The 19,424-nt window shown below is 33.6% G+C and overlaps 1 long non-coding RNA gene across 1 annotated transcript; it reads right to left on the reverse strand.

Annotated features, from left to right (window-relative positions):
- Positions 1-1,235: 1,235 nt before the first annotated feature.
- On the reverse strand, positions 1,236-15,910 carry LOC132674980 (uncharacterized). The gene is made up of 4 exons (XR_009608656.1): positions 15,629-15,910; positions 7,237-7,304; positions 2,361-2,515; positions 1,236-1,429 (listed from the first exon to the last, which is right to left on the reverse strand). It is a non-coding gene; the product is annotated as an uncharacterized LOC132674980 (long non-coding RNA).
- Between the last annotated feature and the right edge of the window lie 3,514 nt (positions 15,911-19,424).

Here is a 19,424-nt window from a genome sequence, read left to right on the forward strand (position 1 = left end):
GGGGCTCCTGGGTGGCTCAGTCGGTTGAGTGTCTGACTTTGGCTCAGGTCATGATCTCACAGGTCATGAGTTCGAGCCCCACCTTGGGCTCTGTGTTGACAGCTCAGAGCCTGGAGCCTACTGCAGATTTTGTATTTGTGTCTCTCTCTGCCCCTCCCCTGCTCGCTCTCATATTCTCTCTCTCTTTCTCTCTCTCAGAAATAAACATTTAAAAAATTAAAATAGATTTGGAATGATATGTGGAGAAAAATGTCTGAGAAATTTGACTCTATCAACATTATCTAGGTGAAAGTAAGCAAGACTAAAGTTCAATAAGCTCCAAATAGCAGTTACAGTGATTAACTGCACCAATGCCTAAGCAACTTGTCAAATTCTTCCTTCATAGTTTTTCTCTGACTCTCCCTACCCCAAGGATCTCCTTTTAAACATAAAATGGATATTTCCACCTTTACCTCAGCCCATGACAACACTCTAGATATAACCACTTTAAATTATTTCATGTGAGTCCTTCTAATTATTTTTATGAATTTTTCTCATGGTTAATCTTTTGATTAGTTTATTTTTAGTGTCTTGCTTCAGTATCTAAATAAAAAGACATCATTTATGCTCACCTATCATGTGAGTCTCATGAAAATAACTAATTTTGAGAAGCAGAAAATTGTAATTCTTCTCATGCACAAAGAAGGATCACTAATGCTGGTGGGCAGTGGAATATCATCCACAATTAGATCATTTTTTTTGTTTTTTGCTAACTTTTCTTAGTTTATTCGATGACCATGGAATGATCTTCCTATCATTCTGCTTTAACCATGCATACCCAGCCATTAATTAAAAACTTAATATTAGAAAATTAATATAAACTTTAAAAAAAGAAATAAAGATACATTAAACAATAATAGTACTCCAATATTCTGACATTGAAAACATAATTTTATTTTCCTAAAAATTAAATTCCAAATATGCTCTTAATCCCCTTCATGTATTTCTCCCATCTCTCCACCTACCTTCCTCTGGTAACCATCTATCTGTTTTCTATAGTTAGAAAATAAACTAACAAAAACTAGAATATTAAAACCTATTTTTGCTCAGTGTCATAAAAGCAACACATAGGACTAACAAAAATCTGTAAATAACAAAGACTTTTTCCCATTAGATATTTATGAACTTTGAAAGTGATTCCATTACAGGCAATTAATTCAGGAGGCTTAAACATAGTTTCATGAAAATGTGTTTAATTAATCTTGATCACTGTATTGTTTTCTTTTCAGATGATAGACAATATAGTAAAATCTTATAATGTCTTTTAGTCAGATTTCAAGTAGACAAAGAACAGGGATACTGAGGTAAGCTGAAGAGTTACATGGTTGGATTATGTTTTAGCAGCATCACTTTGGCTTCTTTCTGGAGAGCAAACTGAAGAATCACAATTCTGGGAGGGTAGAGATATGTAATGAGTTATTGTAGTAATAAAAGGGAGAAATGATAAGAGTTGAACAAGAATGGTGTTCGCATTAGAAAATAACCAAATTCTAGGCAGACATTGAAATTTGATTCATAAAGATTTTCAGACGGATTTGGATGAGACGTTCAGAGAAGCCAATAATTTTCTAAGGTGTCTATTCCAATAAGAAGAATGGATTTCCATTTATTCTTATTGGTTAGAATGAAATAATACATTTAGAAGAAGAGATTCAGGAGTAGGTGGCCATTACAGAGTTAGCTAGCAATGGAGTTCTGAGAGTAGTAAAGATAAAAAAAGACACATTGAGAGGCACCAGCATAAAAACGACATTTTATCTAGAGGGTAATGAAGAAGAAGAAAATTTATAGGAAAATATCCTGAGAAGAAGATGCATTTGTAAGTCAGGAAGATGATGAGGAAACAAAAAAGAAATATTATCAAGAGAATGTTGTATACAACTTTAATCTTAATCCTTGAAGAATTGATACATGTGGAATGCTCCTACCCCACTCTTTAATATTGATTTCTAATTGAACCAGTTCTTTAGTAAAAAAAGGAGAAATAAATTAATACTAAAATTTTTTTTGACGTTTATTCATTTTTGAAAGACAGAGAGACACGGTGCAAGCAAGGGAGGGGCAGAGAGAGAGGGAGACACAGAATTCGATGCAGTTTCCAGGCTCTGAGCTGTCAGCACAGAGCCCGATGTGGGGCTCAAACCCACAAACTGTGAGATCATGACCTGAGCTGAAGTCAGACACTTAACTGACTGAGCCACCCAGGCGCCCCTAAATTAATATTTTATACATCTATGTCAGTTGTAGATTTTATCCCCAGTTCTCAGTGAGTGCATTAATCTCTGAACATATTTTGGATTTTAACTCCTCCTTTCACTTACCTTTCTCTGTTTTCTTTTTCCTTCCAACAACCAAAGTAGTATCTAGATGAAGAAAATGTTTAGGTTCTGAGACATTCATTGAGCAGAAAGAAACACCACCACAACACTCATAACTTGTATCTTGATTTTTGCACCAAAACTATGTCTTCTCTGACCTTAATAATAAAATACATGTTAAATAAACAATTATAAGCAAGTATTTCTCATGCATGTATTTCAGTGTACATTAATAGGCATAATTCAGTGAGAATTTGTCTAAATATTCTGAATAATTTTAGTCAAATTCCAATATTTTATTGCAATATAGATAAGACCAAAATTACACAACTATTAAGATCATGACTTCAATTTTCAATGTAATTTTGAATGCATAAATACAGCTGTGATATAAAACAGATTTCATATCTGAGCGTAATTGATATGAAAATTATGTAATGTTCATTTTATACTCACATGATCAAATTTATGTCCATCTTGATGACAAAGGATTTTATTAATTTAATGATGACTTTAGATTCTACAACTTAATGGGCCTGTTTGAGAAAGTTCAAAAAGAACTATTTTGAAGGGGTTCTCTAAGAGAATATTGTCAAATTTTAACATTACAGTGAAGATTACTTTTTAGTCTAAAACATTTTAATCAGTTTTAAAAGCTTCTTTAAATCTTCAAAACATTCCATAAAATCTGAAGTTGTTGAAACGTTGAGATAAATTGCTTATCAGTTTGAAAGCAGGTGCCTGAATTACTGAGGACTAGAAAATACAAATTAAGTACAAATGTTAACTGCTCTATAAACCTGAATGTTTGGAGAAGTGGTTATACACACTCTTGTTATTGTCAAACCTGAAAAGTAAATCTAAAATGGAAATTTATACAGATTTTCTTTTAAGTCTTGGGGTGTGTGTGTGTGTGTGTGTGTGTGTGTGTGCGCGTGCGCTTGCGAGTATAATTTAAATGGTAGAATTTATTCTAATTGACCTGATCCTTCAATTTTAAATTGTCTAATATCTTAGGCTCTGTAATGACACAGAGGTCTATACAACTTTGTGCCTATGGTTAACACTGTATTATACACTTAGAAATTTGCTAAGAGGATAGATACCATATTAAGTGTTGTTATTCAAATAATAAAAATAATATTTGGAGTACTCTTGACAACAATTATCAGATACTATCCAAAGAGAACTGGAGATGATTGGTTTCTTACTGAGGATCTTAGGTTATAGAATTCCCCACTCACCTTGACCCAAGTCCATTGATTAGGGGAAAATATAAGACACAATTTAATTAAATGAAGTCATTGTTTTCTCCATTTTTAAAAATCTGAATATGTAAGCTTCATTGAAAGAGATTGCAGATTTATTTTGGTAAAATTCTTCAGGTTAAATATGTTATTTGGATATATACTTTCAGAAGTCACCTCTAACACTAATGTACATTATAATTTTATCTTCCTTCTCACCCTCTCATGTCTCGGATATCTGACTTAAACTTACCTCTATCTAAATGTTAACTACTAAGACTTCACTTGTATTTGTAGTACCTATTGTACAATAAGATTTTAGTTGCATAGAATAGAATATATTCTAAGCAAATGTATTTTTCCTAAAGTGTACCAACCACATAGAACAAGTATAGCCCAATTATTTTTGAAACATATGTGTGTGTGTGTGTGTGTGTGTGTGTACACATAATTATATAAATGTGTAAATATAGCTATGGCTTTGTATATTCATATAATACACACACACACACACACACACACACACACACACACACACACACACTTTTTATTCCCAGGGCAGCAGTAACTCTATCTTTTTATGGGTGAAAAGAGATGAAACATTCAAAGTCTTAAAACAAAGCCTGAATATAGAAAATGCATGATTAATATGTATAGAATATCATTACAACATTTATATTAACACTTAGACATTACATCACATAGTAGTTCATAGGTAAGAAATTTTAAGTAAACATACTTGGAAAGCCAATTTAAAAAAAAAAAAAGGAGTTTTACATTTTTTTTTTAAGTTGAGAGAGAGAGAGAGAGAGAGAGAGAGAGAGAGAGCAGGGCAGGGGCAGAGAGAGAGGGAGAGGGAAAACCCTGAGCCGGCTTGGCACGTTCAGCACAGAGCCCAACAGGGGCTTGATCCCACGAACTGTGAGATCATGACCTGAGTCCAAATCAAGAGATGGTCACTTAACTGACTGAGCCACCCAGGCTTAACTGACTGAGCCACCCAGTATTTTCACTCTTTTAACTTTTCATCTAGAAGCTAGGACATTGAGCATTCTAGTTTAGTTCAGTAACAATTATTAATGATTCTTAGAGATTCCTGAATATTCTGATGATTTTAAATCAATATGTTTACACCAACCAAAGATTACCAATGAGGATTACCTCAAAGTCATTTTCACAGAACTAAAGAATAACAAGTTTGATTAGAAAATCCGTACTTTATGGATATATAAATACAATGTCAGTATGAAGACAATGTATGTACAAATGAATTTTTAACTGGATTATTGGTTAATTTAGAATAGAAAAATTCAGTAAAATTTTTGTTTTATTTTGCTAAGTGAGTTAGCTGATTATTAGAACCTTTTGAATTTCTATTGTTGGGAAACAAAATGTAACTTCTTGTCTATTCTGTGGGGAGTCTGGCACATAAACTGAAAAAAAAAAAAAACACAAATAGCACCAAAGTTATTGAGATGTAACTTCTGAATACATATTTTGAAAATTAATAAATGCTTTTTACTTCATTCTTCCAATTTCGAATAACACTAGTTGTGAAACAAAGCATAACAAACTATTTAATACTCAGAATAAATATTAACTAACCATTAACTATCCACTGGCAAATGAATTAATGACATACTAGTTTTTGAAAAGGCCTCAGGAAAACACTAATGTTTTACAGTACCAGCTTTATAGGGGTCTTGCTACTATACTTGCTAGTGTGATATGAGAGTGTAAATCTAACCTCTGCATATTAAATGATTTGACATAAGTAAAGAGTAGATATTTTGAATTGAGAGAATTTGCGATATATTATTCATCATTGTCCTAAAATTCTGGAGACATGTCAACTAAAGTTGTCAAATAAAGAATAGAGTATTTGCAAAAGTAAATGTTCGTCATCTGCATGATGCAGTTGTTTCTGGACTTCAACGTCATGGCTTGTGTAAAGTTTCTTGTTGAATTTTAACCTAAAATATATATATGTGTGTATATATATATATATATATATATATTTAATATATATGTATTCATATATATGTATATATGGAGGTTGAATACACACACATACACACACACACACATATATATATATATATATATATATATATATATATATATATATATATATATGGAGGTTGAATTCTTGTACTGACACTGTGGGTAATGTTGCTTCAATTCTGTATTGGGAGAGGGAGAGATGAAGGGTGAGAGAAATAATAGCCAACAATGAGATTTAAAAGGATTGAGACATAATAAATAAAACCAACTTAATTACTGGTAGTTGGGATGATATTAATGTCTTGTTTCCTGATCTGGATGCTGGTATGTAATTGTGCTATATTTGTGAAAATTCACGATTATATTTCAGTTAAGAGTTTGAAAAAAAAAATGCTTGTAGGAAGCAGTCTCAAACCTAAAGCAAAAATTGTGTAAATGATTTATAAAGACAAAGAATTGGATGCAACTTCACATTTTCATCTTTTGGAAATTGTAACAGTAATACAGGGACACTTAAATATTTTATTACCAAAGAATAGAAGGAAATCTACCACTGCTGGTGGTCATATAAACTGCAGCAATGTCTTCTCTATAGGCCTTTTTTGAAATTGCAGACTGGCTTACCAGATAGTATGTTTTTGTCACACCAGGTTTTCAAAAGTGGAGTCAATTTTTAATGAAAGAATAAGGTAGGTGTTTTGACTAAAAACTTTAAGATCTCCACCAGACATAATTTTCTCTATTTTATTAATTTACATTAAAACACAATAACAAAATAACTAATTACCCAGACTTTTTTCTATTAAGGGTTTTCCTTATACACATGAGATGATGTAGAATACTAGGGTTAAGAGAACGATTTGTTGTTAGTGTTATTTGTTGCCTAACAGTTTCCATTTCACATGAATATATAATGCATCTGAACTTGTCCCATAATATATATTCATTGCTAGTTTTAGTATTATTACTATCATCATCATCATCATCATCATCATCATCCCACTTGGCATTTTGTTGACTCTTACTTATCAAAAAATGCGTAGAATATCTTAAGTTGGCCAGATTGGATTAAAAGATTCTCTATGTTACACTAAATGAAAGAAGGAATCAGCTTTCTGCAGAGGCTACCTCCAGCTCAGATATCTTGTGACCAAGGAGGAACCAGCCTTGGGATCAAATATGTCATATCTGTCATAAGGTGGCCCAGTGAAAATAGGGAAGGTACGTCAATTGTTGATGACAACGTTGAACTGCTTAAGTAACCAACGCCGGATTATCTGCCCCCTTTTCTGATGATTTTGTTATGTGGGATAATACCTTAATCTACTGTTTAAACTGTATAGTGTCAGAAATTATGATAATTACGTATAAAATCTTTCTGATACTGAGACTAAATTTAAATATTAGATTTTCTCTAAAAAGCTGCATGACCTTATGAAAATAATGATTTCTATTTGAGGCCTGGTTTACTCAACTGTAAAATTATTTGGTTTGACCATTCCAACACAAGATCATGTAATGTGTTCTGTAGACACAATGATCAAATTTTGTTGATAAAAATCAGTATGCATAGTAGAGGATTTTTGTGAACCACTTAAACAATTCATGATGCAAATTACAGATTTTACCTCTTCATTCCTCAGAATCCAATATATTATGCTCTTATAGTTCCCCAAATCTCTGATGGAGACTCCATCTGAAATGATTCAATTCTAGTTCTGTTAGCCATTTCTTTTTGGTTGAAATAACTGTAAATTAAGAAACCAGCAAACTCAAACACATGTTTCTCAGAATATCCCACCTCAATCTATAAAGCATTTGATGAGCCTACTGGATAAAAAAACTAAAGGAATCATGTTTTTCTTGATATCCAAGAACAGATGTGCATGATGGTTATCTAGGGTGAAATGTAACTATGGGTATCTATATATTACACCAGTCTTTTTTGTCCCCCCTCAAGCATTCTCAATTAGATTTTGGAGAGTGCTGTCCACAATCACAATGTCACCATCTGCTCTTTTACCCAGCTGTACCAAATTTTACTGAACTAAATGGAGCTTATATAATGGATTATGCATTGTAATTTATTTAATTTTGTAGTTTAAATCAAAAGGAGCAAGGGTAATGAACCTGCTACTTTCATTTTTTTTTCTTATAAAGATAATTCCGCTTTTCCAGTTTTACCAGATTCCCTTATTAGCTTTGCTGTAGATTGTGAGACAATCTGTTTTAGCATTTGTTTCTCTCTTCAAGACTTACATCTGTTGACCTTTGAAGACTCCATATTCTTTGAAAAGAATCTGCTCAAGGAAAAAAATTCATAATAAACTCACAAGATAGACTATTAGATATAAAACAACAAGCTCTATAAAATGTCAACTTCTCATAAGGACAACATACAGATAAAATCTGCTTTTGACTCTGAGATTTACTCAGAGGCGGGAAAACCAAAAGGTCATATTATAACTCACATAACTGTTATATTTACCTAAAAGCTGTATTTTTCCCTTGGTATGTAATTAATTTGGTAATAATGATGACGGTAATAACAAAACTTACATGTTCCCACGTTGCTGAGCAGAAAATATTTATAAGAAATCTTTTTAAGTAACAATTTTCCTTATAAAATTTTACTTAATCATGTGGAAAGGTAATCTATAAAGTTGAATATGAATTCCTAATATTTTGAGCCCTGCTTACATAGCCTTCCATTCTTATTTTTCTTCTATATTTTGATAACCTTTTCCCCATTAAACCTCAGGCTTTTCATGATTTAGAGATAAGACACAGTGCATTATCTCTTTGTTTTTCTTCTCTACCTGCCAATTTTTTTTCTTAAATTTTATCTATTTTTAGAAGACCTCTTAACTACTCAAGTTGAATTTCTGATTTTGAATCTTCAGGATTTTTTGTTGTGGCTTAAAGAGACATTTTTAATTTAAAATTTATGTGTGTGTATGCACATCGTATAAATACAATGACCATTCAGATTAGAGACTGTGTTATATGCATCTTTAAGTCACCTAAATCTTTGACTAATACCTGAATATATTTATAACCCAATTTTTAATGATGCTTGGAAATATCATTTTTCTACTCAAGTTCTGTTTCAGAAGAAACTCAGCTTATAGCGGAATTGACAGACTAGTCGGAGCTACCCAACATTCCAGGAAACAGGTTTTACTCTTGGGTCTTTACCTTTGTGACCATGACTAAATCTATGTGCCATTAAATACACATCCATCAAAGTCAACCATTTGTCTTTTTGGGTATGAATGATGGAATTTGTGTAACACATGACTGCCTTTACATACTGCTCAGAATAACCGTAAGAAAGGTTGTTGGCTATGCTGTGCACAGAATCCTGAACTTTATGACCCTGGATCTCTGCAAACTCGAATGAACTTTCCACACCTGTGCCAAGTTAACCTTCCTAAAGCATGTTGCTCTCCAACTGCCTTATTGCCCACTATAGGATGGCAGCTTCTGAAAATCTTTAAAGAAAATAATAATAAATATTATTTTAGCACACATTTATCAAGTATGCCCTAGGTAACAGGCATTGTTCTAAATGCTTGAGGTTGATTATCTGATAAAATACTCATGAAAAATTAAAAGATAATTGTCTCTGTACTATTATGCCCATTTTATAGAAGACAAAAATCATAGTTACGGAGGCTAAGAAACATGAAAGATCACACTGTTGTTAGGAAGAAGATGGAATTTGCACCAAGCTGTCTCAGTAGTATGCAGGAAAACTAGTTCTTAATTTTGGTGGGTGGAGAGAGAGACACTGATTTGTAATGTTTGAGAATTTCTGTAGTGTAAATAAATATCCCTGCCATTTTCAATTTCAGACTACAAAATGATATCCTTGAACAAGGACATGAGAAGAGACATATGCACTGGCTCTTGAGAGTCTTAAAGGACTTCAAAAGTGAATTATGTTGATCTTTTTTTAGGTGTTAGTATTATTATTTTTAAAATTTATTTATTTAAATTAAAGTTAGTTAACATACAGTGTAGTATTGGTTTCAGGAGTAGAACCCAGTAATTCATCACTTACATATAACACCCAGTGTTCATCCCAACAAGTGCCCTCCTTGATGTCCATCACCCATTTAGCCCATCCCTTCACCCACCTTCCCTCCGGCAGCCTTCAATTTGTTCTCTATATTTAATAGTCTCATGTTTTGCTCCCTGTATTTTTATCTTATTTTTCTTATTTTATCTTATTTTTGCTTCTCTTCCCCTATTTCCATCTGTTGTGTTTCTTAAATTCCACATGAGTGAAATCATATGATACTTGTCTTTTTCTTCCTGACTTATTTCACTTAGCACAATACACTCTAGTTCTATCCACATTATTGCAAATGGCTAGATTTCATTCTTTTTGATCCCCAAGTAGTATTCCATTGTGGATGTGTGTGCACACACACACACACACACACACACCCATGCACATACACACATATACATATATATACATGTACATATATATATATACACACACACACATGCACACACACACACACACACATATACATACACACACCACATCGTTTTTATCCATTTGTCAATCGATGGACATTTGGGGTCTTTCTATTTTTGGCTATTGTTGATAGCGGTTCTATAAACATGTACTCCTTCAAATCAGCATTTTTGTATCCTTTGGAAAAATTGCTAGTAGTGCAATTGCTGGATCGTAGAGTAGTTCTATTTTTAATTTTTGAGGAACCTCCATACTGTTTTCCAGAGTGGCTGCACTAGTTTGCATTCCCACCAACAGAGCAAAAGTTTCCCTTTCTCCTCAACCTTGCCAACATCTGTTGTTTCCTGAGTTGTTAATTTTAGCCATTCTGACGCACGTGAGGTAGTAATCTCACTGTGGTTTTGATTTATATTTCCCTGATGAGGATTGATATTGAGCATTTTTTCACATGTCTGTTGGCCCATCTGGGTGTCTTGTTTGGAAAAATGTCTACTCATGTCTTCTGCCCATTTCTTCACTGGATTATTTCTTTTCTGGGTGTTGAGTTTGATAAGTTCGTTATAGATTTTGGATACTAACCATTTATTAAATATGTCATTTGACAATATCTTCTTCCATTCCATGGGTTGCCTTTTAGTTTTGTTGATTGTTTCTTTTGCTCTGCAAAAGATTTTTATCTTGATGAGGTCCCAAGAGTTCAATTTTGATTTTGTTTCTCTTGCCTCCTGAGACATGCCTAGTATAAAGTTGCTGTGGCCGAGGTAAAAGAGGTTGCTGCTGTCACCTTCTCTAGGATTTTGATGGTTTCCTGTCACATTTAGATCTTTCATCCATTTGAATTTATTTTTGTGTATGGTATAAGAAAGGCAGTCCAGTTTCATTCTTCTGTATGTTGTTTTCCAGTTCTCCCAGCACCATTTGCTGAAGAGACTGTATTTTTTCCATTGGATACTCTTTCCTGCTTTGTTGAAGATGAGTTACCCATACATTTATGTGTCCATTTGTGGGTTTCTATTCTGTTCCATTGCTGTATGTGTCTGTTTTTGTGACAGTACCACACTGTCTTGATGATTATAGCTTTTTAATACAGCTTAAAGTCAGGAATTGTGATGCCTGCAGTTTTGGTTTTCTTTTTCAGAATTACTTGGCTGTTTGGGGTCTTTTCTCATTCCATACAGATTTTAGGATTGTCTGTTCTAGCTCGGTGAATTTGCTGGTGTTATTTTGATAGGGATTGCATTGAATGCGTAGATTGCTTTGGGTAGTATAGACATTTTAGCAGTATTTGTTCTTCCAGTCCATGTGCATGGAATGTTTTTCCATTTCTTCATGTCTTTTTCAATTGCTTTCATAAGCTTTCTATAGTTTTCAGCGCACAGATCTATTACCTCTTTAGTTGTGTTTATTCCTAGGTATCTCATGGTTTTTGGTGCAATTGTAAATGGGATCGATTTCTTGATTTCTCTGTATGCTGCTTAATTATTTTGATCTTCTAAGTAAATCTCATAATAACCCATCATGGAATCTTGCTTCTCTCCTTTTTTTCAGTTTAAATATTACTATTTTTATTGCTGGGAAGCAAGGATGATTCAACATATGCAAATCAATAAATGTGATAATACCACATTAGTAGAATGAAAGGTAAAAATCATATGATAATTTTAATAGGTACAGAAAAATCATTTGACAAGATATAACGGACTTTCATGATTAAAAACTCCTCAATATATTGGGTATGGAAGGAACTTATAATAACATAATAAAAGCTATACTATAATAACACAACCACAGCTAACATCATACTCATTGGTAAAAGGTTGAAAGCTTTTTTTCTAGGATCTGGAATGAGGCAGTGTACCCACTGACCACACTTATTCAAAAGGTACTGGATGGGATGCCTGGGTGGCTCAATTGGTTAAGCATCCAACTGTTAGTTTCAGCTCAAGTCATGATCCCACGGTTCATGGGTTCGAGCCCCACATGGGGCTCTGCACTGACAGTGGGGGCCTGCTTGGTATTCTCTCTCCCTCTCTCTCTGCCCCTCCCCCACTATCTCTCAAAATAAATAAATAAACTTTAAAAAGAAAAAAAATAGTACTGTAAATCTTAGCTAAAGCAGCCAAACAAGATGATGAAATAGAAGGAATCTAAATCAGAAAGGAAGGAGTAAAATTGTCATTTTTTGCAGGTGATATGATCTTATGTACAGAGAATACTAAAGACTAAACCAAAAAAATTATTGGAACTAGTGAAGAGATTAAGTAAAGTTGTGGGATAGAAAATCAACATACAGAAATCAATTGTATTTCTACATCCTAAAAATAAATCATCTGAAAAAGAAATAAAACTATCTAATTTCACAATAGCATCAAAACACAAATATCAATACATTTATCCAAGGAAGTGAAAGATCTGTACAATGAAAGGTACAAGGTTTTTATAAAAGAAATTGAAGAAGATGCAAGTGAAAGGACACCTACATTCACAGGTTGGAAGAATTAATATTGTTAGCATGGATTCCCATACTATCCAAATCCATTTACATATTCAATTCAATCACTATCAAAATTGCAATGGCATTTTTTCAAAGAAATAAAAAATAAAAAATTTGTATGAAAACACAAAAAATGCTGAATAGTAGTCAAAGCAACTCTGAAAAAGGACAAAACCAGAGGAATCACATTTCCTAATCTGAAACCATACTACAAGCTGTAGTTATCAAGCAGTATGGTTTTGGCATAAAAATAGGAGCATAAAACAAAGAAACAGGGTTGAGAGCCCAGAAATAAACTCATGTATATACAGTCAACTACTATTTGATAAGGGAGCCAAGAATACTCAATGAAGAAAAGGTAGTCTTGAGAAGTGGTGCTGGGAAAATTGGATATTTACATGTGAAAGAATACTGAAAGTAATGATTCAGATTGCATTAAACTTTGTGGGCAGCAAAGAGAAACATGTGGCAAAGTTTGAAACCATGCAGGACCATTCATATCTTAATCGTTGTGAAGAAAGAAAAGAAACTATATTGGGATTTTTGAATTATGATTTAATCTGGTCTTGGCCATTTAAAAAAAAAGCCTTCTTATCAATAAAATACTTTTGCAAAGTTACTGTTTAATACTCACTAGTAGCATTTCTTATTGCCAATTATTTTAAGAATTATTTTTAGGGGCGCCTGGGTGGCTCAGTTGGTTAGGCGTCTGACTTCGGCTCGGGTCATGATCTCGTGGTCCGTAAGTTCGAGCCCCGCGTCGGGCTCTGTGCTGACAGCTCAGAGCTGGGAGCCTGTTTCAGATTCTGTGTCTCCCTCTCTCTCTGACCCTCCCCCGCTCATGGTCTGTCGCTCTCTATCTCAAAAATAAGTAAACGTTAAAAAAATTTTTTTAAAAAAGAAAAGAATTATTTTTAATTTATATTAATGCTCTAATATAATGTTTCCTTTAATGTTTTAAATAACTGTGAAGAATTAATTTTCTTTTCATGCTTCATTGAACAGCAAAGATATTTATAGGTTGTTCTTCACATCTTATATGTTTGTTAGAAAATAATAGAATTCACTGTGTCCAAGCTATTAAAGAGTGGATGCCTTAAAGTATTCAAATATAGACTCATCCTTCTCTGAAAGGTAAACAAGGGAGGTCGTTTAGGTGAAATTCTATTTGTAATCACTGTGAGAACATAATTAATTTCTTGATTCTGTCCCTTAAGAAGATAAATAGCCTCAATCATAAATATTGTGTTTTTCAAATTAAAATCATTTTATTCATGTACATATATAAATATAAATTCTTTCACTGTCATTTGCAAATGCATTAATCAAAATCTTTATGTGCTACAGGGCACTGCAAAGTAATAAGTCTGATGTATTTCTTATCAAGGTAAAGTTTTGCTAATGCACCTTTGAATGAAAAGCCTGCTTACTGCTTAGGTTCCTTTTATTTTATTTTATTTTATTTTATTTTATTTTATTTTTCTTTCCTTTTCTATTCTTTTTTTTAAATAATTTACTGTCAAATTGGCCAACATACAGTGTGTACACTGTGCTCTTGATTTTGGGGGTAGATTCCCGTGTTTCATCGCTTACATACAACACCCATTGCTCATCCCAAGAAGTTTCCTTCTTTAATGCCCATCGCCCATTTTTCCCTCTTCCCCACTCCCCATCAACCCTCTGTTCTCCGTATAAGTCTCTTAACGTTTTGCCTCCTTCCTTCTCTGTTGTAGGTTCCTTTTGCTTTAAATATGGTTTAGTGGAGTAAGTTTTAGACTACTTGGTTTAAACAAAATAAAATTTCTTACAAAGGTTATTGCATTTCGGAATTATATTTTGTTATATCTGGCTTTCTACTCCAACCACATAGTATTTGCATAGTTTCTAAATGCCTATCAATATGATATTGTCTTACTACAGTAAGATGTTACAAAGTTAAACAAAATAATCTACGGATGGCAAATAATCTGTCATGTGAGTCACTACTTCTCCTTCTTGCCCTGGTAGTGAATATTGTTAATCAATTAGCGTACTCCCCGAATGAACTGATGTGCCAGCTCTCATTCCTCATGTATACTGAAATCATTACAGTCCTACCAGTTGAAACTGTCTTTTGGGATGAAACCTACCTGCTATCTTTGAGGTGGTCTACAGGAAAACATGTCTTTAAAAGTTAATTATAAGTGTATTGCAGATATATGTTAATTGTACTATGTGGTGCCATAAATATAAGAATGAATCACTTAAAAACTTGTATGAGTTTCAGTATTATGTCTGTAACAACGTCAGTTATATTCCAATATAATATCTTTAGTGATAGAGTATCCTTATAGGTCATATGCATACACATGAACATCATTCATATTATGTGTGAAGATTTGGAAATACTGGACTAAAGAAGACACTTGGAATAGGTTCTCCACTCAGAGGCAGGAACACCCCCTCCAGATGTGCACTGATTTGACAATAGAACATTTTAGCATTTATTGAACGGATGTCATATATCACACACTCTGGCAGGTGATGTCTCACAGAAATATTTTATTCAATACTTAGAAAATCTGAGGAGGTGAAATTGGTATCCTTATTTTATACATAAAAATATGCTTAAAGGGTAGACAAAATTATCAAACATTGCAAAGCTAAGAAAGCGGGTACAAGTTAAAAATTAGGTACTTTTGTTCTGTTTCTATATGTTCGTGTGCCATATATATATATATATATATATATATATATATATATATATATATATATATATAAAACATCCAGAAACACGACATTGTTTGTGCTTTCAATCAACATGCACATATTGATGGATAAGTAACATGGAACTACTATGAAGGATTGTTCATTTAACTTATGTTTTTTGGCACTATTCCATTTGGGTCCTGGTTATCCAAGGTTGTGGGGGAATGCAGAAAGAATGGTTTATTCTAGTCTATCTTATGTAAATTAGTGTCTTAAATGACATTTACCCCACATCCACACCCATACACCCACACACCCACACACCCTACCACACACATCCCCTTACCTTTATGCCTAGCCAACCTTCCAGCTCTGATCTTGTTTATAGAATCACGTTGCTTACATGGTAAATAACAGATAAAGCAGTATGTCTCCTCAGATCATGGCTCTTTTGATATTGGCCTTTGAAACTACAGTAGCAATATAGGGTGGAAAACAAGGAGCTGAATGAACCAGTTGGAAAACGTTGTCTAAGGAAGAGTCAAACTGAAGCTGTCTTAAGTAGGGGTGAGGATGTACACTGACAGCCCTTTTCAGTGTGTGTAAAAATGAAATAAAAAAATAAAAAAGGGACACCTGGATGGGTCATTTGGTTAACCATCTGACTCTTGGTTTTGACTCAGGTCGTGATCTCACAGTCAGTGAGTGTGAGCTCCACATCTGGCTCCACGCTGACAATGCAGAGCCTGCTTAGGATTCTCTCTCTCTCTCTCTCTCTGCCCCTCCCAGGATCATGTGCTCTGTCTGTGTCTCTCTCAAAATAAATAAATAAACTTAAAAAAATTAATAAAATCAATTAAAATTAAAAACTTCCTGAAATTTTTGTTCCACATATGTGATCTTGGTTTCTTCATTAGCCTCTATTTTAACTCCGCCTGTAATAAATAAGACCAGAATCATTTCATGTTCCCATTCCATGATCTCTGTGGTTCACAAAGTGTCAAGGAATGGGTACCAACCCCGGGAATTCCCTATTAAACTCTTTATTCTGCTATTCAGTCTTAACATAATACTACTGTTTTCTCTTTGCTTGATCACATTTTCTTTAAATATATATTTATTCTTTATAACAACATAAAAATATTTTATTGTTCCATATTCCATAAGTGCCATAATTTGCAAGGTCTATCTCAGGCTTCAGAGTCTAGATACCTTACATAGTCACATAGATGGTAATTCATCTGTCTATTCTTGTGCTCAACTCCCATTTTCATGGGCAGTCACTACCCTACAATGTATCTCAGTGTCTCTAGCTCAAAGGAATCAATCTATGACCCACTCCTCTTCAACTCTGTATTATGGTCTCTCACACAGTGGTGTTCCCTACATTAAATAACTCTAGTTTTTTTGGTGCTCACCTTTTTTGGTGATAATTTCATTAATATCTGTGTCTGACGCATAATAGATACTCATTAATGTTTGATGAATGGATTTTTTCTTAATGAAGTGTAATCTTAGTAATTCCAGAATGAAGAAATTGATCCTTAACTATTTCAAAGTATATTTATTTGGTTCAAAATTACATATGCCATACGTAAATACTTATAATATTCTCATGATCCATAACAACCCTTTCCCCAAACTTGTATTGAACAAATCATAACAACAATCTTTAAGAAATCTCTCCTGTAGACTATAGATGCTGGAGAGGATGTGGAGAAACGGGAACCCTCTTGCACTGTTGGTGGGAATGCAAATTGGTGCAGCCGCTCTGGAAAGCAGTGTGGAGGTTCCTCAGAAAATTAAAAATAGACCTACCCTATGACCCAGCAATAGCACTGCTAGGAATTTCCCCAAGGGATACAGGAGTACTGATGCATAGGGGCACTTGTACCCCAATGTTTATAGCAGCACTCTCAACAATAACCAAATTATGGAAAGAGCCTAAATGTCCATCAACTGATGAATGGATAAAGAAATTGTGGTTTATATACGCAATGGAATACTACGTGGCAATGAGAAAAAATGAAATATGGCCTTTTGTAGCAACGTGGATGGAACTGGAGAGTGTGATGCTAAGTGAAATAAGCCATACAGAGAAAGACAGATACCATATGGTTTCACTCTTATGTGGATCCTGAGAAACGTAACAGAAACCCATGGGGGAGGGGAAGGAAAAAAAAAAAAAAAAAAGAGGTTAGAGTGGGAGAGAGCCAAAGCATAAGAGACTGTTAAAAACTGAGAACAAACTGAGGGTTGATGGGGGGTGGGAGGGAGGGCAGGGTGGGTGATGGGTATTGAGGAGGGCACCTTTTGGGATGAGCACTGGGTGTTGTATGGAAACCAATTTGACAGTAAATTTCATATATTAAAAAATAAAAAAAAAATTAAATTTAAAAAAAAAAAAGAAAAAGAAATCTCTCCTGTATAGACAGTTACTTCTGTGCACTATTGAAAACTGCTTAGTTTAAATAAGCCTCCATTTGATGTAATTCCTTCTTCCTTGAGTTTATATTCTGCTTGAAATGGAAGGGGTAAGACACGAATGTGAAGGGATTTACAATACAACATGGTATCTGGTGAGCAATGCAATTCTATTAAACAAAACATACACTTATTTTCTGTCATGTGCTAAGAACTATAATATGCCTTAACATATGTCTTGTCCTGGAGAACCTCACGGTTATTGTAGTTTATAGGTTATTACAGAAGCTGTACATAAGAGGCTCAGGTTTTACTACAGAAAATTATAGCATGATATTATATATATATTATAATAGAGGGATAGAGAAAGTGTTATGGGAATACAAATAAGGGGGGAAATGAGAGAAAGATTAAATACTCTGAGTTCATTCACAGGCAAGAGTAATGTGGTAAATTTTTATGGAGCACAAGTAGAGGTTAGACCTCACATGGTATATAGAATTTGAATAGAAAGTGAATATTTTTCAACAGAAAGGAATATAATCTAAAAAATAGTAAATATTAAACCATATTTCAGAGAATAGAGGAAAATGAATTTGTTGATTACAAAGGTATGAATGAAATATAGGAAGTGATATGAGAATATTAAATGGTGGTTGCCTTAATACCAGATAAAAGAGATTAAAGCTATTGTGTGCCACAAGGAGCAGTGCAGGAGATAAGCTACAGTTACCCGAGAAAGAGACAATTTTCCTATAACACTCTCTAGTCACATTTTCTTATGTCATTTGTTGTATATAAAATGAAAATAACTATCTTGTTATATTCAGTCAGAGTAGTATCTGTAAATACTTACTGTATGTTTAATTAATAAACTAATATGCCATTCTGCAATGTATAAATAATCTAATACAAATTTTGAGTCATATAAGAAAACTAAAATTAAGAACAAATTCTCAACGCCACCTCAAAGTATTTAGTGTTTAGAATGTCAAAATGCTTTTTATCACTTATCCTGAATGAAAGAAATAATATTAAAATAAATTTTTCATAAATGTTAAACTCACTTCAGTAGGTCCTTAACTCCTAGGACTTTCTGAAGATAGCTTGGAAAAACCCTTCAGGCAGAATCTGAGTTATTTTTCTATCAGCAAAATTAATATACTGTTCCTAGCAAAATTATTTTTTTGTGTTGAATTTCTTTTGCATATTTGCATAAAAATATAAAACAATCACAACTTTTTGCCGTAACGAAAACTGGGATGCAGCCACAAATCCTGAATTGAGGCCAGGAGTAGGCAGCTAGGCAGGTGTGTGGGTTTGGGTGCAGATTTGGCTACAGAAAGTGGAGAAGCAGTGATGTACAACCAGGGCAACAGTGACCTAGGAAGAGGAAAATGCAGACACATAATTTCTAGGGTTTAAATCAGAAAGAAATGATAACTAAAATGCAATTACAATAAAGTAGAAGTGTATGATAATATACAATTTATCAAACTTGATGGGAAGGAAACTTGTGAGTCTTCAGAATTTAAATAGCAAGCCACAGACCTGTTATCAACATCTAGAATTATGACAACATTCTTATAAGGAAATAAAACCTAGGAAATTAGATATCTAGGGACAGATACTTAGAGATCATTTATTAAAGACGAAGGTTCAAGGGCAGAGAGATGCCTGCAACACTACCGACTCAAAAGACGGGTTAGAGAATCATT

The sequence above is a fragment of the Panthera onca genome, chromosome A2 (assembly GCF_046562875.1).
Source record: "Panthera onca isolate mPanOnc1 chromosome A2, mPanOnc1 haplotype 2, whole genome shotgun sequence".
NCBI classification, from domain to species: Eukaryota; Metazoa; Chordata; class Mammalia; order Carnivora; family Felidae; genus Panthera; species Panthera onca.